Source organism: Phocoena sinus, chromosome 2 (genome assembly GCF_008692025.1).
Source record: "Phocoena sinus isolate mPhoSin1 chromosome 2, mPhoSin1.pri, whole genome shotgun sequence".
NCBI classification, from domain to species: Eukaryota; Metazoa; Chordata; class Mammalia; order Artiodactyla; family Phocoenidae; genus Phocoena; species Phocoena sinus.
The window spans coordinates 147,145,176-147,172,739 of NC_045764.1; the positions used below are offsets into that span (position 1 = coordinate 147,145,176).

At 46.3% G+C, this 27,564-nt stretch overlaps 1 long non-coding RNA gene across 1 annotated transcript; it reads left to right on the forward strand.

Moving 5' to 3' along the window:
- Window positions 1-406: 406 nt before the first annotated feature.
- LOC116748764 lies at window positions 407-26,938 on the forward strand. Its single transcript, XR_004348349.1, has 4 exons — window positions 407-640; window positions 719-897; window positions 18,330-18,603; window positions 26,601-26,938. It is a non-coding gene; the product is annotated as an uncharacterized LOC116748764 (long non-coding RNA).
- Window positions 26,939-27,564: the final 626 nt, after the last annotated feature.

Here is a 27,564-nt window from a genome sequence, read left to right on the forward strand (position 1 = left end):
TGTTGACAGCTATCATTTTCAAACTCCTCTTCAGGCCTCTCTTCTTCCTTTCAAGTTCAGGCTCTTCCGTGGTTAAAATCATCTTCTCTACATTTTCCCTTTCCTACCTCTCAGCCTGTGCTGGGGGCGGGGAGCAGGCAAAAGTAAGGAAGAAGGCTGATTTTCTAGGCTGAACTTCAGAGGGTGAAGGTGAGGCCACCCAGTCTGCTGGCTGAGCAGGTGTTTTGAATCGTGTGTGTGTGTGTGTGTGTGTGTGTGTGTGTGTGTGCGCGCGCGCGCGCGCGCACGTGTGTGTGTGTGTGTCCTCTGAGCTGGAATCAGTGACTCTGGAGAGAGGCTCCAGGTGTCCCATGCCTCCAACCCTTACCTGGTATTCCGGGTACATACAGTAGGTACTCAACAATAATGGGCAAAGATTAAGAAATGCAGAGTAATGGCAGGAGAACTGGTCTGGGAAATTAAGACACTTGGATTCTATCTCCAATTCCACCTGTAGCTTTTTCAAAGCTCCTTGACCTCCCCAGGCATGCACTTTCTATAAAAGAGGCCAATAATTCCATCCTCACCTCCTCTGGCTACTGTGAGACCAATTAGATGACTGAGGAGATATTTTCTTCCAAGGACCAGAGAACAGAACCAGGTGGGTGGAAGTCACAAGGGGGCAGATTTTAGGTCAAAATCAAGAAGAAATTTCCATTAACCAAAGTCCCTTCTATAGGCCATGTAATCAAGCAGAGAGCCTTCTGTTCTGGGAACCACTCAAGACAGACAGGTGGACCAGCTGACTGAAGTCCTGCATGAGGGGGGCTGAACCCTGGGCTGTAAGGTCCCTTTGAAATGCGAGCGGCTACATTTTGGTGGATATCAAAGGACTTTGGGAAGAATCTACGTGAGGCTGTAAGTACATTGGCTGTTCTGCGCATTTCCCAGAAGCCAGGCCAGGTTCAGGGACGGGAGATGGGCCCCAAAAGCCAGGGGAGAGCCGACTGACCAGCTGGGCTCTGGTGTCACAGAGTGACCTTGCCATTGCGGGCAGCACCGGGACTCCAGAGCTTCTGTGTCTGGCAGGTGCACCGACAGAGAGCCCAGGCACTTTCTGCTCAGGTCCCCGCAGTGGGCAGACTCTAGTGGGAACCGGCTCTCAGGACCCCTAGAGCCCAGGCTCCTCTGGCGGGGCCGCACGCTCCCAAGGGAGGAGGCCAGTGGTGAGACTGGCCCCTCAAGGAGATGCGAGCACTCAGACAGGGAGGCCAGGTGTCCTCCACGGTGAAATCAGACCCTGCAAATCTGGTACAAGCGGGGCCTCCCCGGGAGACAAGCCCACCCTTCTTTCCTGGTGGTTCTTAGCTATAAAGTCTAATCAAAGGAGAAGTTATCTTTCACATCTTTCAAAGCCTACCCCTTGGCTCCAAGACTGAGAATCAGACCCTCTCCTTCCACTCCCTAAAGGTCCTTTTGGGAGGATTCTCTCCCATTCCACAAGAATTGACTCAGGGTGGCTGGACAGACAGCTCCTGCCATCAGCGCCCCTGCAGGAGCCTGGTCCTCTCCTCCCCAGCGTACGCTTCTCCCCAGCGTACACTTCTCCCCAGCGTACACTTCTCCCCACCGTACGCACCCTCCGGTCTCTGCTGCCCACCCTCCATGCAAGGGAGATTTTCTTCTGTAACTTGGGGAGGGTAAAATATTTTTGGTAGGGGAAAGGCCAGAGGAGATAAAGGGGTTATTTGACATCCCTCCTTTTGGCTGGTCCTGTGTGAGCTGTTGTATCGCCCGATTTGGCAGTGGGGGTTAGGTAGGGAGGACAAAGTTGGAGCTGAAGGAGACCGTTGAGGAAACCTTGCACACAAGTACAGCTGCTCTGGGGCTCAAGAGAAGATGTGCAGCTGGGGGTCAGAGGGCCCTCCCCTACTCCCCTGCTTGAAGCCCAGCCCGCTCTGGCGCCCCGGGGACTAGACGTGTTGGGAACACCTGAGACAGCCCCAGGTGTTGATGTGCCCATGGTGGATGCCAGCCACTGGGGGGAACTGAGCAGGGGAGGAAGCAGAGACGCCAGGCAGCACAGAGAGAAATTTGGACCCCTTGGGTGGTGAGAGAGGAGAGGGAAAAAGTGCTGCTCTGAGAAGAAGCTTTGCAGTTAGGGAAGGAGAGAAACCAGAGTGCAACACATGTTTGGTTAACTGTGTTTACGTAGGAGAGAAAGAAATGTGATTATAGACTGAAGAGGAGAAGCTCACAGAAAAGCCAAGGTTGAATCATTAGGAGAAAGATAATTAATGGATCAAAGACACAGTGAGGGCGGGGAAGGGATCTTGGAGGCAGAAGGGATTTTCCTTAAACAGGACAAGGGAGGAGGAAGGCGGGAAGGAGGTAGAGACCCAGTGGGTAGCCTTCACCCCACCCCTGAAATGGAAGGGGAAGGTCCCTCACAGCACCCTCTGCAGGCGAGGGGCTCGAGGAAGCGGAAGGTCTGAAGTGGCTGCAGTGGGGCTGGGGAGGTGCTGCACAGGACCTGGGGGCCTCAGGGCTTGAAGATGTGCTGAAGCCGCCACAGCCAGCTGTGAGCCTCGGCCGGGAACCCCTAGAGGGGACAACTAGGGAAATGGCCCGAGAGTCACCAGGAGGGACTGCTTGGTGTAGACATTCCCCGCCCCGCCCCCCACCCATGGGGGGCTGGCCTGAAAACCCCAGGGGCCCACTTCTGGCTCTGTTCCCATGATGCCATAATGATGGGATATTGGGCGAACCTTGTAGACTCTTGGGGTTTCCTCTGTCTGGTTGGTGGAGCCAGTGGAAACTCATCGCCTGGCTTAGGAGTTGATGAAGGAGGGGAAAGCTGGCTAAAGACTCACTGTAGCTCTTGGGAAGAGCAGAGTACGTTATTAATGGCACCACCCACTGCCCCGGAGAGCAGATATTGAAGGCAAAGCAAATCTCGCAAGGCCCATCGAATTATTTCCCTGGGATGCAGTGTCTAGTGGCAAATGATGAAGGATTGGTGCTCGGGATATCGGGAGCCCAGCCTGACTGCCTCAGAAAACTGGGGGACTTCGCTTAGGTCATAGGCCTCCGTTTCCTCGTCTCCTTGGGGGTGTATTTGTGGTCACAACATCGGGTGAGGGAGCAACTTCGTAGGAGTTGGGTCTTAGCAAATCTGAGAGCAGAAAGAGAGTCAAGAGTCAGGTTCGCAGCTCTTCTCCCCCCCCACCCCCCCGAATCAGCGCAGACATCCCACAGATTTAGGAACAGGATCTGCGTGAACTGGTCCATCCAGGGCCCAAGGGCCCCCTGTCCCCCACCCCACCCCCACTCCCCAACCCTGCTGCCGTCATCAGACACAGGCAGCAGAGGTGGGGAGTCTGTCCACCCCTTGTCACATGCTGTAATCGCTGCACCAGCTTCTTTGCTGCTGATCCCGACCTGGCTCTCCAGCCGGCTCCGTGACCAGCACAGCTCGGGCTGTGCTCACCAATTTGGTGTCCGAACCCAGAACACACCACCAGAGCAGCCCCAGCTCCCTGGCGGCAGGTGGCTTGTTTTCTGCCCCTACCGGGATCTGAGATTGATTTAGCCTGTTTCCGTGGCAGCGCTGGTTGCAGTTGCAGCAGCTGCTTCCCCACGAGGCTGGGTGAGTCACGGCCGCCCACGCTAACCCGTGGCACAGCACAGTCCTGCCGGGAGCATGGATAAATCAGCAGGAGGTTGCCCGAGTGCTTTGCAGTGCCTGGTGGCTTCCTGCCCTGGGTCTCAGGCCCAGTACAAATAGTGCACTGGGCATAGGGCCATGGACTGGGCTTACCCACCCAGAAAACTGGCAGTCTCTGCCCACGAGAGCTGTTAAATCAGCTTTGACTGAATTCAGAGTGCTTTTATCTTGGCTCCAGTAGCTGGAAGGCCTTATGGGAGAGAAATGCAGGTTTTCAGACTCCAAATCCAGTGCTCTTTTTCACTACCCAACGCTCAGCTCTCAAACTTGTCCTTCTCTGGCTACCTCAGCACCCAGGTTCCTTCTGGCTCTCATCCCAGGACCTTCCTTTGTGATACCCATCAGCCCTCCCCTCTGGACAACAGTCCTCAAATTGGATTCTTTCCCAGGCCTTCTCCTCCCTGAAACTTATCTTTTCTTCATCCTTTCCTCTCTACTGAACTGGGTAATCTGGAAGAGAAAAAAAAAAAAAGAGTTCCTTCTGTATCATTAAGGCTAATAGCAGGTTATAGGGCTAATCTCAAAGGTATTGCTTTTATCCTTGACTTTGAGAGGCAGAACATCCACCTAAGACAATGGTTTCTCAAAATATATTCCCTGGACCAGCATCAGCATCACTGGGGAGCTGGTTAGAAATGCAAATTCCCAGGACCCACCCCAGAGCACTGCATCACAAACTCTGGGAATGAGGGTTGACAGTCTGTGTTTGAACAAGCGCTCCAGGTGATTCGAATACACTCCAGAGTTTGAGAACCCCTGGTCTAAGGAAGTGGGTCTGTGGCAGTGGGGATGGAGTGTTTTGGTCCTTACCTCTGGCTATGGTCACGGCACAGCTGCAAGTGTCTCTGTTTTGTGTGAACCACACTGGGGGGCTTGGATAGGCAAAGACCCCAACCGCTCCAATTCTGGGGGCCTGGAGTTTTCCTCAATTACGTCCTTCCTCCAGATTGTTTGCATCAATGGAAAGAAACTGGTGTGCTTTTTTCTATGTGGAAAAGTCAGCATTACCTTACCTACCACAGAGAGGGCCTTGGGGGTAAAAGGAAACCCACCAATTGGAAATAAACAATCCAGCCATTGTGTCCGGGGCCTAGGGCCCACAGAGCACACTTTCTAAGAGCTGAGGAATTCCAGCAGAGGGAAAAGGCACTGATAATACTTATTAATCAATGTCCATTCCTCTTCCACCTCTCAGTTCTTTTTTTTTTTTTTTAATATTTACTGATCACCTCTGTGCTTGGTCCAATAAACGGCCCCATGACCCAACTCACAGGAAAGTGAGAGCATCAGTCAGAATAGATCAGTCTATGCCAGGGTATCAAACAACCCCACTGTCTCAGTGGCTTAACATAACAGGCTTATTTTATAAATGCTTCTTAGCCAATGAGGCACTGCTCTGCTCTGCTCCACAGAATCTCTCAGGGGCTCAGGGTGATAGAATCCATCATCTTATAGCTGCCTTGGTCACCGCAGCAGGAAAAGAAACAGCTGGAGGGGGTCAGGCACCGCCTACCCACCCCGCCAGCCCAGAAATTGAATCCTGGCACTTCTGCTGGCATTACACTGGGCAGATTCAGTCACAGGGGCCAGGACGTGTGTGCAGAAAGACAGATGGATACAGTCAAACATTAAAAGCCGTCACCACACTGGGGAAGACCCCTCATTTAATCCTCTTTTGCTCTCTAACAAACCTTTACAGCATCAGGCATCAGGCCAGACCCTGGGAATGTGGTGACACCAGGGCTGCACAGCCTGAGGGGCATCACTCCCACTGTGTTCTGTACGAATCTGCCCCCTGGAGCTGTGCGATGCAGGAGCTCTGCCTCTGTTTTTCTGGGTCTGTTCTATTTTATCACGAATATCCGTTTTCCCCAGCAGAAGAAACACTCTCAAAGGGCAGGGATGGTACCTGAGTAGCTCAGCGCTATCATCTTAGAGTTTAGCACGGTGCCTGGTGGACTTAGTCAATGCTGGTTAAGTGCGTGCTTGAAAATGAATAATTCTTGACTGCGTTTCCCACCAATCCCGGCCTTCAGGGAGCTTATAATCGGCCGAGTCAAGAGCTATACAAACAATTAACTGAAATATCAAAAAAAAATCTCATGCCAGAGAGAGCAAAATACATGTCACATAAAAATCTGGGCTACGTGGCTTGGAGCACAGAAAAGCACGGGGTCACTTTGACCCAGGTGGGCTCAAGGAAGCTATCCTTGTTCTGTCGGTGAAGCGCTCAGGTCCAAAGAGGTTGATGGCCCTGTCTGACACGGGGTGAGCTGCAAAGCAGTGGAAGGACCCTGTTGTATCTCTTGGTCTGGTGTTATTTTCTTCTCCCCACACTATTAACTAACAAATCGCTATATTTGCAGAGCAGTTCACAGTTTTCTGACAGCTTTCCTGTGCAGCTAAGACCTAAAATACCCCCAGGCGCCCAGCCTGAGAATTTGGTTAGCTTTTGGTGCTGCGTTCACTTCCCGTAGGGGATGTGGGATGTGTCTTTTGTTGTGAGGCTGGAACGTCTAGTTCTCCCTGCCTGGTTCTACCTCACAGCACTTCCCCCCCGCCCCCCCCACCCCACCGCCTGCCCCACTCCCCAGCTGCCCAGGACAGCCTCGCAGAGCAGGTAGCATTTCCAAAAGGCATCTGCAGAGAGGATGCCTACCTTCCCCCGCAGGCAGGAACGCGACCCATTATTTTGAGCTCGCAAGGGAACACAATGACATAAGCTTCCCATCTGGCTCCCCAAACACTTTTGAAATGATTCCATCTCAAGTCCATTAATTTTATGGGGACTCTAAAGACAGGGCATAGTTAGCATTTATCATCTGGAATCTCCATCATTCAGGCTTTGTCACTCTGTGTCCTCTTCTCTCTCACCTGCCTTCCTTCCCCTCCTGCAAACCTCTCCCTGACTCGGGCCCAGCTAGGGCTCCATTCAGTCTAACAAACATTTCTTGAGTGCCAACTCTGTACAAGGCCCATGCTGGGTGTTGGAGATTCAAGGACGAGTAGGACAAAGTCAGAACCTCAGGGAGCTTTGCTGTCAGTGGGTTTGGCCCAGTCGCGACACCTTCCTAAGATACCTGCTTTCATCCTGTTCCCCCTTCTACCCTCTCCCTCTCACAGAACACGTGTCCTCCTTAGATTCTTCTGTGTGCCAAGCAGTGAGCTAAGGGTTTGCATGCATTCTTTCATTTAAGTTTTCACATCAGGCAGATTCTATTATGTCCATTTTCCAGATAAGGACATTAAAGCTTAAGAGGTTATATAAATTGTCCAAGCTCACACAGCTAAGAAAGGGCCCAGCTGGGATCCCTCCCAGATGGACTGCCTTCAAGACCCACCTTCTTCCTTCTTCCATTGTAGACACCAAAACTCGGCAGTTGGCTATCTACACTCAGAACAAAGAAATATCTAGGGCTTTAGCACTCTCTCTACCACCCCTTGTTGTTGTTTCTAAGTCTAGTGATTCTTTCTAAGACCAGGGACTTGGAGCTCATTGTCTCAGATTCCTGGAGTTTTAAAAACTGGATGTTTTAAACATTTCTTCACCCTCTAGAGGTTAGGAGAAACCTTTTCTGACACCACCACTTGAGCACTGTGGTTTGGCCTCTGTCTCAGAAGTCATCTCCAGGAGTCCTGGAAACAGCATGGATGCTGGGCTGTCTTTTCACGTCCTGAGAGGGGGTTTCAATGATCTAAGAAGTGGCTCACACTGTCAGTCTACAGAAAAGCATCATTCATGACCCTCTTTCATCCTGTGATTCCCTTGGAAGAGCAGGAGATGGCACAGACCCCCATGGAGATTTCTGAAGGGTCCCATCAGGAAAATGGACAGCACCGGAGGGCCGTCTGTTGGTTGTCACGTGATTTGCATGTTGCGTGTAGTTTTCAGGCATTCCCACAGACTAGCAAAGTATCTATGGCAGGATCCACAGCATGATTTTGTTATTCTGGTGTTTGAAGCTGTCAAGTCTTGATTTTTGTTTTTAATTGGGGTGTAGTTGCTTTACAATGTTGTGTTAGTTTCTACTGCACGGCAAAGTGAATCAGTCATATGTATACATATATCCCCTCTTTTTTGAATTTCCTTCCCATTTAGGTCACTACAGAGCACTAAGTAATGTTCCCCGTGCTATACAGCAGGTTCTCATTAGTTATCTATTTTATACATATTAGTGTATATATGTCAATCCCAGTCTCCCAGTTCATCCCACCCTCCTTTTCCCCCGTTGGTGTCCATACGTTTGTTCTCTGTCTGTGTCTCTGTTTCTGCTTTGAACCACTTTTTTTTTTTCTTTTTTTTGCGGTAGCGGGCCTCTCACTGTTGTGGCCTCTCCCGCTGCGGAGCACAGGCTCCGGACGCACAGGCTCAGCGGCCATGGCTCACGGGCCCAGCCGCCCCATGGCATGTGGGATCCTCCCGGACTGGGGCATGCATCCGCGTCCCCTGCATCGGCAGGCAGACTCTCAACCACTGCACCACCAGGGAAGCCCTCTATTTCTGTTTTGGAAACAGGTTCATCTGTACCATTTTTCTAGATTCCATATATATACGTTAATATACGATATTTGTTTTTCTCTTTCCGACTTACTGCACTCTGTATAACAGCCTCTGGGTCCATCCATGTCTCTACAAATGACCCAATAGCGTTCCTTTTTATGGCTGAGTAATATTCCATTGTATATATGTACCACATCTTCTTTATCCATTCATCTGTCGATGGACATTGAGGTTGCTTCCATGACCTGGCTATTGTAAACAGTGCTACAATGAACATCAGGGTGCATGTGTCTTTTTGAATTATGGTTTTCTCAGGGTATATGCCCAGTAGTGGAATTGCTGGGTCATATGGTAGTTCTATTTTTAGTTTTTTAAGGAACCTCCATACTGTTCTCTGTAGTGGCTGTATGCATTTACATTCCCACCAACAGTGCAAGAGGGTTCCCTTTTTTCCACACCCTCCCCAGCATTTATTGTTTGTAGATTTTTTTATTATTATTAATTTATTTTATTTTTGACTGCACTGGGTCTTTGTTGCTGCACGTGGGCTCTTCTCTAGTTGTGGAGAGCAGGGGCTACTCTTCATTGTAGTGTGTGGGCTTCTCATTGCAGTGGCTCTCTTGTTGTGAAGCACAGGCTCTAGGCTTGCAGGCTTCAGTAGTTGTGGCATGCAGGCTCAGTAGTTGTGGCTCACAGGCTCTAGAGTGCAGGCTCAGTAGTTGTGGCACACGGGCTTAGTTGCTCCGTGGCATGTGGGATCTTCCCGGACCAGGGCTCAAATCCGTGTCCCCTGCATTGGCAGGCAGATTCTTAACCACTGTGCCACCAGGGAGGCCCTGTTTGTAGATTTTTTGATGATGGCCATTCTGACTGGTGAGAGGTGGTATGTCATTTGCATTTCTCTAGCAATTAGCGATCTTGAGCATCTTTTCATGTGCCCCTTGGCCATCTGTATGTCTTCTTTGGAGAAATGTCTGTTTAGGTCTTCTGCCCATTTTTTGATTGGGTTGCTTGTTTTTTTTTAATATCAAGCTACAAGAGCTGTTTGTATATTTTGGAGATTAATCCCTTGTCCATTGCTTCATTTGCAAATATTTTCTCCCATTCTGAGGGTTGTCTTTTCGTCTTGTTTATGGTTTCCTTTGCTGTGCAGAAGCTTTTAAGTTTCATTAGGTCCCATTTGTTTCCATTACTCTAGGAGGTGGGTCAAAAAAGATTTCTTTTTTGTACTCCCCCTCACCCAGCCACTCCAGCCTATTCAAATTCCCTACGCCTCTGTATGGAGAGGCAAGGAAAACCGGAAAAATGTAAGAACTCCCTCGATGGTCTTTCGGGGCCACCTGCCCTCTCCGACAGTTTGGGCGCCAAACGCCTCCAGGAACACTGACTCAGTCTCATATCGCGTCACCCCCACCAAAGCCTGCAAAGCCCTCACACTGAGCTTGGTCTTGAAAGCAGCCTTGGTTAGGTAGTGATCAAGACTCAGTTAACTGCAGCAGGAAAGGAGCAGACATGGAGCTGAAAGTATGGCCGCTGGGGATCCAGGAAAAGGCAAGAGGTCGTGTGTTGACATAAGGAAAGTCTCTCAGCAGATAGTGAAGCTGCGGACATACGTCCAGGTTCAGAATAAGGACCTCTGCCCCAAGAAGTCCAATCCTAGAAAGACTGAGTCACTGGGGCAGGTTACAAAAGTGGGGACTCACATGGTGCAGGGTGAAGAACCATAATTAGTTTCAACAGTCTGGGTGGGGATTTGTTTTCTCATCCTCACTCACTTTTATAACTGGGGCTTAATATCCGAGTCACAGAAGCAACAAGAGTAACTCAGTGCTGAGTGGCAGGACGTTGAAGCTGAGCTACTGAAATCTCTCCAGCTAAAGGCAGGCATACTGAACACGTGTTTTTGTCTGTCCTGCTCCTCCCCAGCCCCCCCACCCTCTGATAGTACATGATCCACATCGTTACCTTCCCTGCACGGCTACTACAGAATCATCAGCTATTTTATGTGACACACCCCTCCCCCTATGGCCCCAGTTGACTGGTCCAAGGGCAACATCTGACCAGGGTGACTAACCAGGGCCCTTCCCAGAGATGTTTAAACTTGGGACCCAGCTCATTGAGACACCTTCTCCGTGTGACTCTCGCCCACCCTGCCAGTGCTCAGCATGTGTCCCCTCTTTCTTACTCTCTGGTTCTGACTTCATATGACATATCTCCTGTAACGGATTCTCTATCCATTGACCAGCGCGTTCTCCAAATGCTTAACATGCCATTGGAAATCTGATGTTCCTGCTTCTTTTCCACGTATGCCTTGCTCTAAAGCCAAAACTCAAGAATGATTTAGTCATTTTCTTCCTTGGGTTTCACACAGCTTCTTTCAGGGCAGTCAAAAGATTCTGACTTCATTTTGAAGTCAAAGGATTCCTTTCAACACTACAGCTCTCTGTGCAACCTCCGGAATCTTTCCTGGTATTCAGAGCTTCGGAGTGGCCCTTTTTATACCGGATACCTGAGTCAAACCTTAGCTAATTTCAGTTAAAGTCCTCAAGCTGAGAGTTAGATGAACTTAGTAAGCTGTCTTTTTAAAGAAACAGACTGATTCTGGTATAGAATCATATTTAGTTATTTTTGTGTTATGCACTTATTTCATCTAGTAGATTGTAAACTTTTGGAGGAGACTTAAGTGTTAAATACCTTTGTATCCCTTGGCTCACAACCATACACTTATTAAATATTCAATAAATACAAGTTTAATACATAAATGAATCACTCAATCACATTCCTTATGTTAAATATAAAATTAATGCTTTAAGTATCATTAATCAAATAGATAATCCCGCTAGGATACATTTTAAGGTATACTGTTATATATTAGAGTGGTTTTATTTATTTTTTTATTAAAGTATAGTTGATTTACAAGTTGTGTTAGTTTCTGGTGTACAGCAAAGTCATTCAGTTTTACATACATATATACATATTCTTTTTCATATTCTTTTCCATTATGGTTTATTACAGGATATTGAATATAGTTCCCTGTGCTATACAGTAGGACCTTGTTGTTTATCTGTTTTATATATAGTAGTTTGTATCTGCTAATCCTAAACTCCTAATTTATCCCTCTCTTACCCCCTTTCCCCTTTAGTAACCATAAGTTTGTTTTCTCTGTCTGTGAGTCTGTTTCTATTTCGTAAATAAGATCATTTGTGTCATATTTTAGATTCAACATGCAAGTGATATATGGTATTTGTCTTTTTCTTTCTGACTTATTTCACTTAGTATGATAATCTCTAGGTCCATCCGTGTTGCTGCAAATGGCATTATTTCATTATTTTTTTATGGCTGAGTAATATTCCTTTGTATATGTTTACCACATCATCTTTATCCATTTATCTGTCGATGGACACTTAGGTTGTCTCCATGTCTTGGCTATTGTAAATAATGCTGCTATGAACATTGGAGTGCATGTATCTTTTTGAATTAGAGTTTTCTCTGGATATATGCCCAGGAGTGGGATTGCCAAATCATATGGCTAACTAAACTAAAACTATTTTTAGTTTTTTGGGGAACCTCCGTACTTTTTTCCACAGTGGGTGCACCAATTTATATTCTTACCAACAGTGTAGGAGGGTTCCCTTTTCTCCACACCCTCGCCAGCATTTGTTATTTGTAGACTTTTTAATTATGGCCATTCGGACTGGTGTGAGATAGTACCTCATTGTAGTTTTGATGTGCATTTTAGAGTGGTTTTATAATAGACCCCGATATTAATAAAATTGGGCTAAACTAACTGACACTTTCCTTTCACGTACGGCACACCCAACTGCTAAGAGACCAGTTTCCAAATATGTGTCCTATATAAGGAAGATCTCCTGCTTTCCCCATCAAAAACTGTTTAACCCTTTGATGGAAGAGGAAAATCTCACTGGCAGAGCACAAATGGAAGCTGTTCAAGGGAGTTGGTGTGTGTGTGGGGGGGGGTCCCCTTGAATTGTCAGTGAGTATTTGTTCTGTCTGCCACGGACCAGAGCTCAGTTAGAAGGAACTTATGAGAGCCCTCTCCCTGCCCCAATCCAGAAAGCAGGGGTCATGGCACCCCTGACAGATGCACAAGGAGAACCCATTAGAAGTGGGCACAGAAAGGTCCTACCAGGTGGCGGTCTGATAGGTCATGAGTGGGGACAGAGCAACCCCGTGGAGAGAAGCGGTAGCTCCAGGGGCCCCCCAAAGCCTGGGACACAGGCTTACCCCAGCTTCCCGTTTTCTTGCTGCACCCAGACTCCCACACATGGCAGGCCAGGTCTCTGGTGTGAAGTCCTCACGTGGCCCCAGATTTTCTGTGTATTGAGGGAAGGCAGTCCACTCTCAGAGGAGTACAGGTATAAGAGCACAGAAATTTCTACCACCTTGTAGCCAGGAGAGGAAATTAGAAGGCCCAGGGCAGAGCAGAAATGTGTTATAAATTTACACCTTGACTCTGCTCCTCAGCTGATGACCTGGGTGAAATGCACACACACATACAGATGAACATATAGGATTCCGGTGGCTCAGTGGAAGCACAGAGGTGGAGAGAGAACCGCTGCTCCCAACTGCCTCTCCAGGTCCCAGCTGTTCCCAAATATCCTGCATTAGAATAGGTCAGACGGCTGAGGACATCAGTTGTTCTGGCCTGCCCAGTGTCCATGCCACCCTGTCTGACAGTGGCATCCTGATTCTCCTTTGGGCATCCACCCTTCCCCTCCCCCGCCCCAGTCCTTGTGGCCTCATAACTCCTGCTCTAGAAGTGGGCACCTGCTCCCATCCTGGCCAAACAGTGGGTTCCATCCCCCTGGACATGGTGATGATGTAGGAGAAGGGCATGAGACCCAAGCCCAACCAGCCAGCCCAGGGTAGATGGCTGGAATAGGAGAAAGAGGTACCCGTTTCCCATGGGGCAAGCCCAGGGATTCTGGGTGGGGTGGGGAGGAGAGGGGTGCTGTGTGGGGTGTTGGTGCCTGAGAATAGAACCAACATGGGGAGGTCAAAGGGAGCAGCACAACCCTTATTCAACAGATTCCCAAGCCAATAAATTCCCTGCCAGATTGAGTCAGCTCTTAATGCAACCAAGAGTCCCTTTGGTGAATACAACTGCCAATGGTCCTGGCAATTAGAAAAGGGAACAAAGGGAGGGACCATCACTGAGGCGCCAACCTGGAAGGGCTCCACTTCTGGGCCTTTTCCATTTTCACCCCTGAGAGGGGTTCACACAGAGGCAATACTCCTTGAGAGGCCGCCTGCAAATCCCAACAGCCGGAGGGCCCTCGGCTCCCTCCCCACTTCCCGCCCTCTGTGTCATTGTTGACGGAGGGGTGGGTTTCTTGTGTGTGCACTTTACCTGCAGAGCCATTTTTGGACGTTGTTTTCTATAGACCAGAAAATTGCTGAAATTAGGAAACATTTGAAGTGGCTCTTCATCAAGCCCGGAAGAGATTTCTGCAGTTGCTATATTTAAAAGCCCAGCAGCAGGTTGTTTGGGCTTATGTCGTGCTGTTATGTAATAAACATAATGTTAAGCTTTGGAAGACTTGAACACTGGTTGGGAGGGAGGAAAACAGTAGCCTCACAATGATGTGTGCCCTGCAGTTGCTTTGTAGAGGTTGGGGAGAAGATAATATAGTTTCTGCATTAAATAGTGTTAAAATAACAATGTGTACACAGCAGATTTGAATTACTGTGTAAATTCCCAAAGGAAAAAAAGAAAGAAGAAGAAAGAAGAGGTTGTGTATTAATATAAGGGAAAATGTAATCAACAACCAAACAGAAGCTGGTTTTAGTAAGATAAAGGGACTCAAGAGATGTGGGCTGATCTCCTGTAGAAAGGAGATTGTACTGCTTTTCTAGGCTGTGTAAAAAATTGCTGTAAACTTAGTGGCTGAAAACATCATGAATTTATTATAACAGCGTTCTGTAGATCAGAGGTCTAGTCATGGTGTGGCTGGGTTCTCTGCTCACGGTTTCATGACATGAAATCAAGGTGTCAGCCAGGCTGGGGTCTCATCTGAAGTATGGGGTCCTCTTCCAAGCTCACACAGCTGTAGGCAGAATTTAGTTACTTTTGGTTGTAGGACTGAGAGTCCCCTTTACTTTTTGGCTGTCGCTGGGAATTGCTCTCAGCTCTTAGAAGCCTCCTACGTTTCCTTACCATGTGATCCCCTCCATAGGCCCTCTTATGACATAACTCTTAGCTCCTTCAAGGCCAGGAAAATCCCTCTCACATTTCCAATCTCTCTGACTTCTTCCATCTCTGACCGCTAGACCCTCTTTAAAGAGCTCACCTGTTTAAGTCAGGCTCACTCACCTCAAGGAAAGCGATTACATGAGTATGCACACTAGGGGGTGAGAATCTTGGGAGCCATCTTAGAATTCTGTCTACCTCAGTGATCAAACTTTCGTACAGAAGCAGGGATCCAAAATACGTAATCTTAATACGCTACTGACATGGGCTAAATGTTTATGTCCCAACAAAATTGGTATGTTGAAGCCTTAACCCCCAGTGTGATGATGTTCACAGAGAGGAAGCCTTTGGGAGGTGATTAGGTTTATTTGAGGTCATGAGGGTGGGGGTCTCACAATGGGATTGGTGTCCTTATAAGAAGAGGAAGAGAGACCAAAGCCCTCTGTCTCTGCCACGTGAGGACATAGTGAGAAGGCAGCTGTCTACAAGCCAGGACGAGGCCCTCACTGAGACCTGAACTAGCTGGCACCTTCATCTTGACTTCCAGCCTCCAGGACTGTGAGAAATAGACGTCAGTCTGTGGTATTTTGTTATAGCAGCCCAAGCTGACTAAGATGACTATAGCACCAAAGGTCCCATTCATCTACCTTCACATGAGCCTTCTGGAAAACAGAGTGTTCAAAGGCTGTGAAAACATTCAGTATCTAGAGTTTTCCAATGACTGTCCTTCTTCTCTACCTCATTTGTTTGTGCCTTTATTCATTCAGTGACTGAGCTCCTATTCTCCCCTTGGCACTGTGCTTGACCCCAGGGCCATGTCTAGAGTGAGATTAGTGAGACACCTGGGGACAGGTTAAGATGTAAGGGGTGCCCATTTGCACAACCCTGAGAATGACTGCCCCCTGAGATTTTGCACACTAGCTTCAGAAGGGCACAAAATTTCTCCTAAAAAGCATAGTTGAATAGTTGAGTACAACTAAAAACTGACCCCTTCTGACCTTTGATGAGTCCATAAATAAAGGTGTAGAGTCATTTATAACACTATTAAGATAAAATCTGACCCTAGTATAAACTCGGTGCTCCATTTCATTGAATCATAACTCTGATGAAACCTCCGCCACCAGGTGCTCCACCAAAATGTTTGTGCAGTTTTCTCACATCCCGGGGAGAAACCCATGTGTCCCACGAGCATCCTCATATCCTCTTCACCTCTTGCTCAAGTTTTCTCTCTTATTGGCCATTTCAGTGCCAGCTGGGTTGCCTGTTGGGAGCTTTACATGAATTTCTTTCTTTCTCCTTCCATCCACAATACGGAGCTGAGCCACTCATCAAAATCTGACTTGCCATCCTGTACGTTGCCCAGAATTTCTCTCATCTGACTGAGAAGCCCCTGGCTCTGTTCTGAGTGCCCTGGGGGCCTTGCCGGTCCTCAGGTGCAAAGGCAGCTGAACCCTGTGACCTCAGTCCTGAAGCAGAGCCTAGGAAAGAAGACCACCCCCAACGCCTCTTGCTCGGGAGCTTTCAGGCTCTTTGGTGAACCGTCCTCTACTCACTGTTCTCTGCTCCCCCGTTGGGTGGGAAGATGAGCCCCACATGGTTACAGTCCCAGGGCTGAGAGCCCTGCCACGTCCTTGTTTAGGTTAAATTTCCTTAAGAAACCAAGAACAGCCCTGCGTTAGATTTCCTAGGGTATTTCTCTGTGGTGAGTGCTTCACTGGGAAGAAAGTTAAACAGAGTACTGAGCTGATAGCAAATACATGGGACTGATTCCCTAGCCTCAGCCACGGAAGGGACTTGAGGGGTTGCACCTTGGGGCCTCTCGTGCTGCCACAACCCAGATCTGCGTCTTCTAGAATTCTTTGCACAACAGCAAAGGACTGTTGCTGTTGTGAGGACTTTCTTTACTCCCACCCTCATGCCCTGAGCAAGGCAGATGTTTACTTCCAGCACTAGAAGAAGGAGGGGGTGAGGGCAGAGATGGGGGGAATGCTAACCATAGCTAACCTAAGTCAGATCACTAGGCTGGCTGCTAGCCAGGCTCTGAATCGCCCTCTGCAGATAGCATAGGCAAAAAGCTGGGTCTTTGCGCCCTGCTCTCTAGGTTAAAGTTCTGATTCAAGGCTCAGTTACTCCCCCTTTGATGCTATTATCAATCATCCCTTTGCAGAGGAGGTGACTTGTTTAGACAACAAAAGGAACTTGAGATGGATCCTTACCTAGGGGTTCTCAGAACTGAAGGAGGTTCATTAATTTCTCTCCACCTCAGTTTCTTCATTCAAAAAAGTAGGCATAATTATGCAGGATTTTTTTTTAAATTAGAAATAATATATACCTGGCACAATGCTTGGAAACTGCTACCCCCTTAAGAAAGGGTTGCTACTGCTATTACTGTTATCCCTGCCTCAGGGTATGTGTTATTGATCTGGGCTGTGAGTTTGAGAGCTAAGATTGTGTGCATGGCTGATGGCAGTGCCTGACGCAGAGGAGGTGTGCAATCAATGACTAAGTCTGGAATTTTAGCATGGGACATCAGCCCCACCAGGAAATAAGAGTCTACATGCAATTACCTGCTCTATTTCCTGGGTTGGTAGTTCTCAAATTCTTTGTGTTCTGGACACATCTGATGGGACTGATACATTCAGACAGCTGTGAGTCAGCAGTAATTGCCACTCAATCCCTGCTATGGAAGAACGATGTCTCCCAATATCTATGAAAGCAACCACTGTGGTCGCACCATGTATTTGGATGCCCTTTGTCATTGTGGTTGGGGGTAGAATGTTTACTGCCCTGACCTCCCCAACTAACGTACACAAGAAGAATTCTCACATATCCACTTAACCACTGTATTTCTTGGCCATTGGTTTGATAAAACACACCTTCTACCTTTTCCCAGGATTTCAGGTTGTGGCCATGGTATGTTGGCCTGCAGGTCTCAGGCAGGTACTTCAATTGCCCTTGGAATTCCAGCATTTAGCTTTGCAGTCTCTATTTGTCAACAGTCTCAAAAGTCCTTGACATATAGTCATTTGTAATTTTGCAAAGATGTCAATTTTTAGAAATTAGTTTATTATGGACTTCCCTGGTGGCACAGTGGTTAAGAATGCACCTGCCAGGGCTTCCCTGGTGGCGCAGTGGTTGAGAGTCCGCCTGCCGATGCAGGGGACACGGGATCGTGCCCCGGTCCGGGAAGATCCCACATGCCGCGGAGCGGCTGGGCCCTTGAGCCATGGCCGCTGAGCCTGCGCGTCCAGAGCCTGTGCTCCGCAACGGGAGAGGCCACAGAAGTGAGAGGCCCACGTAACACACAAAAAAAAACAAAAAGCAATCCACCTGCCAATGCAGGGGACACAGGTTCGAGCCCCGCTCTGGGCAGATCCCACATGCTGTGGAGCAACTAATTCTGTGCGCCACAACTACAGAGCCTGCGCTCTAGAGCCTGTGAGCCACAACTACTGAGCCCGTGTGCCACAACTACTGAAGCCCATGTGCCTAGAGCCCATGCTCCACCACAAGAGAAGCCACTGCAATGAGAAGCCCGTGCACCGCAACAAAGAGTAGCCCCCGCTCACCGCAACTAGAGAAAGCCCACTCACAGCAACGAAAACCCAACGCAGCCAAAAATGAATAAATAATGTTAAAATAATTTAAACTATTAAAAAATTAGTTTATTACACAAGTAATATATGAGTGTATATTATATATATTGCAAAATGCTTATATAGTTGAGAAGTACACAAAACGTGTAGAAGTCTTCCTTTATTTTGTATCAGTCAGAGTAGGCCACGTTATACTGCAGTAACAAACACCCCCAAATCTCAGTGGCTTATAGCAACAAATGTTAATTTCTTGTTTACACTACATGTTTATCACGAGTTGGCTACAAGCTCTGCTTATTGCCTTTTTCACACCAGAACCAAAGCTGATGGAAAAACCTATCCTCTATCTGGAACACTGTCAATCTGGCAGAAAGAAAAAGACAAGACAAATGAGGCCCTGACTTCTACAACTTTGCACAAAAGTGATCAACATCTCTTTGGCCAAAGCAAGTCACATGGCCATTCCCAAGGTCAACAGTGTGGCGATATATCCTACAGAGAGGAGCACAGCTGGGAAAGAAACTGGAAGGTTTGGTGAACAAGAAGACATCTCCCACTACCTCCTCCTAGGACAACTTCCCTCCCAGAGGTAACTGCTCTCAGCACCTCAGTCCCCTTTCTTATGTATTTGCCTAAGAGGTGTGTGTGTGTGTATGTGTATGAATATATATATGCACATAAATGTAGAATATTCACATGTTGTTCTGCAGCTTGCTCTGTTCATTTAATCTACCTCAGAGACCTTTTCATATCAGTACATATAAGCCTACCCCACTCCTTCTAACAACTGTATGGCGTTTCATGCCATAATATATTTTAATTCTTGGTGTACTTTTGGATCTTTTTAAAATTTTTTTCTGTTACAAATAATGTGATATTTATCCTTATGCATATGTCTGTGCACATGTGTATTTCTGAATAACTAGGTTTCTAGAAATTAATTGTTAAAGTAGAGCATGTGTGCATTACCCATTTCTAATAGATACACCAATTTGCCTGGGAAAATGCCTCATCCATGTACACAGGCATCAGCAATATGCCTGAGTTCCCAAATCCTCAACAACTCTCAATATTATTAAACTTTTTCTTTTTGTTGATCTGATAAATTTTTTAAATGGTTGTTCATTGTTTTAATGCATATAGTGCATTTTCTTGTTTTGTTGGTGAGGTCGAGTGTCGTTTGTATTTGTTGGCTAATTTCCACAGTTTTTTCTTTTGTGAGTTGTCTGTTTCCCTTCTTCACCCGTTCTCTAGTGGTTGTTATTCTTTCACATTTGAATATGTAGAATTATAGTTTTTCTCAATATTTGATCCTTTGTACTACTGCTTGTGAATATGAGTATCTTTCATTTACCCATCAGGAACCTTCCTAAAAGCCAGGACACAGAGTGAAAATATTAACCAGTAGCCCTTTTTTTGCTAATCCATCACTACCAACCAGTTTCCTAAAACAAAGAGAAGTCAGTAAACGTAACAAATTACTTTAGTATGTCAGATTGTAGAAAACATTGCTTCCTGTTGACCACACAGTGACTCTGACTTTTAACAGACATTTGCATGTGTGCAGCCACACAGCCTCTCAGCACCATCAACATCTGACTCACATCCCTTTGTTGACATTCCGCCCTCTTCAAAACATCTGCATGTGATTCTGAAATTCCTCCAGTTATATTTGGAAAGTAACTAAAGAATTCCTGCCCCCTCCACCATAAATATATACTTTGTTTAAAATGTTATATTGGGGCTTCCCTGGTGGCGCAGTGGTTGGGAGTCCGCCTGCCGATGCAGGGGACACGGGTTCGTGCCCCGGTCCGGGAAGATCCCACATGCCGCGGAGCGGCTGGGCCCGTGAGCCATGGCCGCTGAGCCTGCGCGTCCGGAGCCTGTGCTCCGCAATGGGAGAGGCCACAGCAGTGAGAGGCCCGCGTACAGCAAAAAAAAAAAAAAATGTTATATTGAGTTTGGGAGATGTCCAAATAAAGTTTTCTATATAAATCTAGTCCCTAAACATGTTACATTGGAGAGGTATGTATGCTTTATGAAATCTGAGTGTTGATAAAGAGGGATTCTACTGAGAAAAGATTGCTAGGGAGGCAGCTTGTGAGGTGTATCTCTATTTGCATCCAGTTTGGCCATTTAGTTTTTAATTTTGTTTTTGGCTTTTTTTCCCCAACTTTATTGAGATATAATTGGCATATAACATTGTGTAAGTTTATGATGTACAATGTGATGATTCAATATGTAATATATTGAAAAATGTTCATCATGATCCATCACCTCATGAAAATATCTTACATGTGTATGTGTGTGGTAAGAACATTTAAGATCTACTCTCTTAGCAGCTTTCAAGTGTACAATACAGTATCGTTACCTATAGTCACCATGCTGTACATGAGGTCCACAGAGCTTATTCATCTTGTAACTGGAGTTTGTACCCTTTGATCAACATCTCCCCACATCCACATTTGCCCCTGGCCATCACTATCCCACTGTTTCTATGAGTTTGGCTTTTTAAGATCCTACATATAAGTGAGATCATCCAGTATTTGTCTTTCTCTGTCTGACTTATTTCACTTGGCATAATGCCCTCAAGGTCCACCCATGTTTTTGCAAATGGCAGGATTTCCTTCTTTTTTTTAGGGCAGAAGAATATATATACCATATTTCTTTATGCATTCATCCCTCAAACAAACTTAGGTTATTTCCAAGTCTTAGCTCTTGTGAGTTATGCTGCAGTGACTATGGGAGTGTGGATATCTCTTGGAGATAGTAATTTCATTTCACTTAAATATATACCCAGAAGTGAATTGCTGGGAGTATAGGACAGTTCTAGTTTTTAATGTTTTGAGGAAACTTCATACTGTTTTCCACTGTTGCTGTACCATTGTTTTTCATTTTGTTCATGGCTATTTTTTTTGGTCGCACAGTTGGCCATTTTCATGTAATCAAATCTCAAGTTATTTTTATTTAATATTTCTGGATTTGAAGTCTTGCTTTAAGAAGGCTTTTCCTAACTCAGGATTTCTTTTTGAAATTATCCTATATATACAGATATTTTTAAGTTGTTGGTTTGGTTTTATGTTTAGCTCTTTAATCATAAGGAATTAATTATTGGATAAGATGTGAGTTGGGGTAGAGAAGGCTAGGCTACCTTTTCTCTGCCCTGAAGCAGGTAGCGTATCAACCCAATACCATTTATTGGGTATTTCCTTCTTTCTCCAACTGGTTTGGAATGTACCATGAATTAAATTCTCAGCATTAAAAAAAAGTATTCTGTATCTTAAGGCATCAGATTTTATGGTGGAGCTGGTGTACAGGTGTGCAAATCTCAGGGAGCATGAGGTTAATTAAAGCATCCATGGATCAACACAGCATTCCCTGCACATTGTAATTATTCTCACAAACGTTAAAAACTTTCTTATGTGTGACAAGCGATCCTGATAGCCAGACAACTGCTAATGATGCACGTCAAGGTGGAACTGACTTGGGTCCTTGGACTCTTTTTTTTTTTGTGGTACGTGGGCCTCTCACTGTTGTGGCCTCTCCCGTTGCAGAGCACAGGCTCCGGACGTGCAGGCTCAGCAGCCATGGCTCACAGGCCCAGCCGCTCCACGGCATGTGGGATCTTCCCCGGACCGGGGCACGAAACCCATGTTCCCTGCATCGGCAGGCGGACTCTCAACCGCTGCGCCACCAGGGAAACACCGGGTCCTGGGACTCTTTAATCAATAGAAATGATAACAGGCCAGACTAGGAATTCAGGCAAGGCTTTATTGGGAGTGAAAACAAGTAACAGGTTCCCTTGCTTGCTCTCCGAGGACAGTGGGCTGGTTCCTTAAATGGGGTGAGGGTAGGGGTGGCTCTGTGGGTCAAGCTGGAGGGGTGGCTTAAGTGATCTGCCCACCCCCTTGGTGCTGCTGTGTGCAGGGATCATGGGCAGTGCCCTGCTTTTGCTCCCCACACCTAAGAAATGGCATTTGGTTTGTGGCTTTTTTGTATCTTATTGCTCATAATTTGTCCCAACTGTGCAGGCATGCAGTTATTTTTAGTTCCTTATAGTTTCTTTGTATTCTGTTGCTGCAGGAGACATTAGTCCAGGTGCAAGCACTCCAGTAAAGGGTCCCAGGTGCCAGGTCCCAGCCTGGCTCAAAGGGATCTGAGAAAGTGAAAGGCCATTACAAATAACTAGAGTCCTGTAGTAATAGAATTATTAAAGTTTTTAAGGGGTTGTTTTAATTTCTCAGTTATCCTTTAATATGTTTTACGCAGGGCCTGTTTGGGTTTGATGGTGTTCAAGAATTCAAGGATTCAGTAGTTCTGGGCTGAGTCCCTGGACACATTCAGGTTCTACTGTGCCATGAGCTTTCCTGGTTCTGGAGATTCTCCTGCAACTGTACCACCTTGGGGGCGGGAGCGGGTGAGACTTTTCCAAGCGTTTCCATCCCACACGTTGTGTGAGAGAGAAGGCTGCCTTCTGTGAGTCCATTTCTCACCACCAGTGGCTTATCATCCCATGGAAATCTGAGTGGCCCTTCTCCACACCTCAGAAATGCCTCATGCTGGTCTAATCAGAGGAGTTTAAAGGTGCTGGTGGGGGGAGTACAGGAGTGCAGGTAGTATTCAGAGGATGGTTGACATCATACGGCAGATGCTTTGAGGCTACTGTGTCCCAGGGGGTGGACTTAGATAATTAGCAGATGAGTTGACAATTGCCTAAAGAAAGAGAACAGAGTGCGGTAGGAAAGGGGAGTGAGTCAGAGGTCGTCTCCTTCTCTTTCTCTCCTCTCCCCCCACCACATGCCCCACTGGCTCCTTTGTGTCCCAAGACAAACAGTTTCATCTACACCCTGATGGAAGATTAGATGGTAACTTAAAACAAGAGGGGCTTCCTGGGCTGAGGAGACAACACTGAAAGCTTTGTGAAGAATTTGGAGAATGCCACAGCAGGTAAAGGAGTTGCTGGCTGCCAATCTGGGCCAGGGATCTCCTGGCCCTGGGCTGACCCCTAGCCAGCCAGAAGGTGTCTTCTCATGTCTTTAGAGGGCTTCAGCCCTGGAGCCCAAGCCCACTGTGCCCCAGCCAGGGTTTTCTCAAAACTCATGCTACTCAGCCACTCTTTGAGGCTGGAAGCCTCAACACAGAACTCAGGAGAGGATGAAACATAGCCAGTCCCACTCCAGGCAAATGCGATTTCTCTGCCATCTCCACCTTTACCTCTAACACTGAAGCAAGTTTGTGTTCTATGTCATGTATCTATGCTCGTTTTGATATAAAAGTTGTGTTTGCAATTTCATGCCTAACCTCCCCTCTCCCCTTTCCATCAAGTCCCAGTATAAAATCCAGTGCTTCTCTGTATTTCGTGGGGTTCATTACAGTTGTAATTATGTTTGCCCATCATGTATTTGCTGTCTTTCCCACTAGAGTGTAAGCTCCAGGAGGGTAGTGGCCATGCCTGTCTGGCTCAGTGCATCCTCAGTGGCTGGCCAGTGCCTGTCTGTGGCCTTTAGCCTTGGCAGTTAGAGCCTTCTTACAATTAGGCACCTGTAGGTCAAGTGTCTGTTCTTCCTTTCACCAGAAGAAAGGCCTGATAACTCACAAAAGGGTCATTGTTCTCAAAGGGTCCAGGTGAGAGGAGCCATCCCTCATTGCTGGGCCCCAGCCCTATCACAATTCCTGGCCCCCTCCCAATGAAAGTGAGACAATGACATCATCTCAGAATATATACAAAGAACAGCCTTTCTGTAAATCTCTCTATGGAGAATTACTTTAAGCTCATTCCTACTGTATTAGGTGCATAATATCATAACCCAGAGTTTCCCAGATTTAGTTCAAGGGCATAGATGATTTGGTTAGGTATAAGATTTTTAGAAATTTTCTTGTCCAAGGAGAATTTGAAGCATGTTTTGCTGATGGTAGGAAATCAACTCAATTTGGGAGAGGAGCTGATTTTTCAAATAAGTAATTATAAATCATACCAACCTCCCTCACCTGTGGGTCTAGTTCTCCCATCTCTTACATGGATTTTCTGTAACAACCCTTATCATTATCATTCTTGATATCCACAGAGCACTATTCAAAAGATTTATTGGTTAAAAAAATGCAAATTCCATAAAACAGCAAAGTGCTGGCTCCAAGTTTCATGTGAAGGTGTGCTTAAACAAATGAGTCCACATTTGAAGACAATGCTAAAGAAAAGTAGTAAGAAATCTGAATTGTGGGATAGTTATTTTTACCATAATTCCGTACATTTATTGAATATATATTGTGTCAGATACTAAACTGAGTTCTTTGCGTGAATTGGCTTGTTTAATTCTCACAGAAACCATTTGATATAGGGAGAATTTTATTCCCATTTCATAGATGAGGAAACTGTTACTTGGGAGGGAGTACGTAACTTTCCCAAGATCAGGCCTGGGGGGAACTGGGCCAGAGCTCTGGTGCCGCTTTATACCATTCTGTGGCCCATTCTCTCACCACTGGACGTGAATAAGTGTTACCGAATCAGGTCTGGCTGCTCACCGCTCGAAAATCAATACCCGAGAAAGATATGTTGGTAGAAAGGAAAGTTGCTTTTAATCAGAATGCTCGCAATCTGGGGAGATGGTGGACTCAGTGTCCTAGAAAAGCATCTCCGAAGATTCTGCTCGGCCATGAAAGTTTTTAAAGGGAAAAAGGGAAGTAATCTCCGTTCATCGTTGAGATAGGGGATCAGAGTCGTTGCCATTCCCTGCTGCCTGCAGGCTTGTCGACTTCTTGTGATTTTTCTTTCTGTGCTATCTCGTTCACACAGTTTGTTCACAGGATTACTGAAGGGGAAACTAGGGAAGAGATCTGGTCATCTGATAATTACTTACTCTTCATTTCTATTTCTTTGATCTACAGAAAGAACCAACAAATTAGGCAAGGTATTGGGTGATCAAAAGATTTGAAAGGGGTGCTAGGGCCGGAGATGAGTGGAGCATGGGGGTGCCTGGTTTAAGGTTAGTGACAAGACAAAAGGGTGCCTCCTGCAAAGAGCTCTTTCCTGTCAAAAGCTGCTTACACAAGCAGTAGACGTCTGTGAAAAAGAAAAAGAAAGAAACTTTCACCACTTTAAGTGCTGGTTAGCTGTGTTGCTCAATCCAGGGCCTTACAGATTTGTTTCAATGAACAAATTCATAATGATCCTTTGTAAATGGCTCATTGGTTCACTCATTTTTTTAGGTGATGGAAAATCTGTTAAACGTTGCCTCTTCCCCCAAACCTCATTACAATCTCACAAAAACAATTTTCATAAGTGAGTTTGGCCCATTTCTAAATTGCTTCAAGATCCAAATTTCCGTTTGACCCGCCATCAAACAGGAAGTCCTGACTAGTGGTGCACTTTTGAACAATATGTTGACATTTAAAGTCCCTGTTTGAGTTCCTGCTCCAGGCATTATCTCATTGCATGCACTATCTCATTTTATTCTTACAGTCACCCTCTTGGTCCCATTTTTCAGACAAGGAAACTGAGGCTCAGAGTGGATGAGCCCCAGGTCACACAGCTAGTGGACTAAGGATCTAGGTTGATCGCAGGGCTGACATCACAGTCTGAGCTTTTAACCCCTATTCTTTAGTACCTTTTCAGTGAGTGCCAGGGAGTCTGGAGATAGAGGCTGTGGTAGTTCAGGAAGATTCCACGGAGGAAGTGGAAGATGAGTTGGATTTTGAGGATTGCATTGGAAATATGAGAATTGCATTGGGGAGGGAGTAAGGCAGAAAAACAAACAGAGCAGGCTCCCTTGCTTCTGTAGAGAAGGTGAGTTAGACCATTTTGTGGTTGACATTGCCAGTTAATTTTCAATTCAACACCTGCCTTGCCATTTGAACTTAATCTTATTATAGCAGATCCCTTTGCATGCCTTTTGTTTGTGCAGATTTTATACACTGGGGGTTTTTAAGTCAATCAATGAGCATCTGTGCTGAAAGGAATTATTTTTGTGTGCATAAAAATAATTGGTCCAATTCCTCTGTGAACCAACAAGTAAAACCTATCTAATTCCTGTCTTAGAGGTAAAGAGTGATGCAGTATAGGAAGAAAAGCCTTTACCTACCTACCTCTCTTCTGTTTCTAGTCCATTCCATGATTTCCAGGAAAATGAATTTATACTGTTTGGAGGAAAGGCTGAGGTCAGCATATCTAGCCTGAATTTAGCATACAGACAGTGTCCTTGACAGTCACGCTCAATGTGCATAAATGTGCAAGGTATTCCAATAGCAGAGAGAGAACCAGCCAAGAAAGAGATTTGAACTTTAATTTCCCACACATGACATCAAGATATACCACTGTCCTTTTCTTAAATTCTGTTTTGTACCATCCCACCATGAGAGTGTCTCATATAAAATATTCTTTCTCAAATATCCGGACTTCATTTCCAAGTCATTTAATTTTCCCCAGGTTGTTGACTCTGTGTCCTTGTCTTTAAATCATCTACTTCTTTCACCATTTCCATCTTTCTTATCTTTTTTGCAGAAAGTAATTTTTCCAAAGACATATTTCAATGCATAGAAGGGGGAAATTACTTCACTTTTATTTAGCATCTCCCGAAACTTTCTTTGTTTCAGGGAAAGCTGGAGTCAAGTGACTTTCTCCTTTGTATATCTGAGCAACGCCGTTTCTCCATCTCTGTATAAAGGTAAGCACCACTGGTGGCAGCCATCTAGCCATTGTTGGGTGGGACCCAACCTACTCTTAGCTCCAGAAGATAGCCCTGATTGGTCTCTGCGACTGGATATCCAATTGTCATGGTCACGAGGTTTGGTTCAGGGATGAGCCAGTTGGTGCAAAGCTTTGAGCTGCTGTTGGTTGATTGTGAGAGACAAACTCTCCTGTCACGTGAGAACAAGAGAGCGTGAAATCCTTCTACAATCATCAGGAAGTTAGCCCTAGGAGGCAATGAACATTGGGTATAAAAAAGAAGAGAGGTAGGGCTTCCCTGGTGGTGCAGTGGTTGAGAGTCCGCCTGCCGATGCAGGGGACACGGGTTCGTACCCCGGTCCGGGAAGATCCCACATGCCGCGGAGCGGCTGGGCCCGTGAGCCATGGCTGCTGAGCCTGCACGTCCGGAGCCTGTGCTCTGCAACGGGAGAGGCCATAGCAGTGAGAGGCCCGCATACCGCAAAAAAAAAAAAAAAAAAAAAAAAAGAAGAGAGGTAGAAAGAAACTGAGTCTTCACATCATTGTAGCCATCAGTACAGTCCATTTACCTCTGTGCCCCCAGTTAGCTGATAAATCCCTTCTTGTTTGTGAATTCCAATTAGGTTTTCTGTTACTTGCAGCCAAAACCCTTTTATCTGATACACCCGACTACTGGGCAGTGGAACTAAAACACAATATTACACCTCAAAATGCAGTTTATCCAGTCTAGCCATCTAACAATAGAGTACTGGATAATTAAATTGCATTCGATGATGATATATTAGCCAGGACAGACTAGGCTGTTATAAATAGAAATGACAGTCACATAACAATGGGAAACAAGTGTTCCTGGTCAGCAGCTGGCCTTCTTCTGCGTGGTTTCATTGGTTT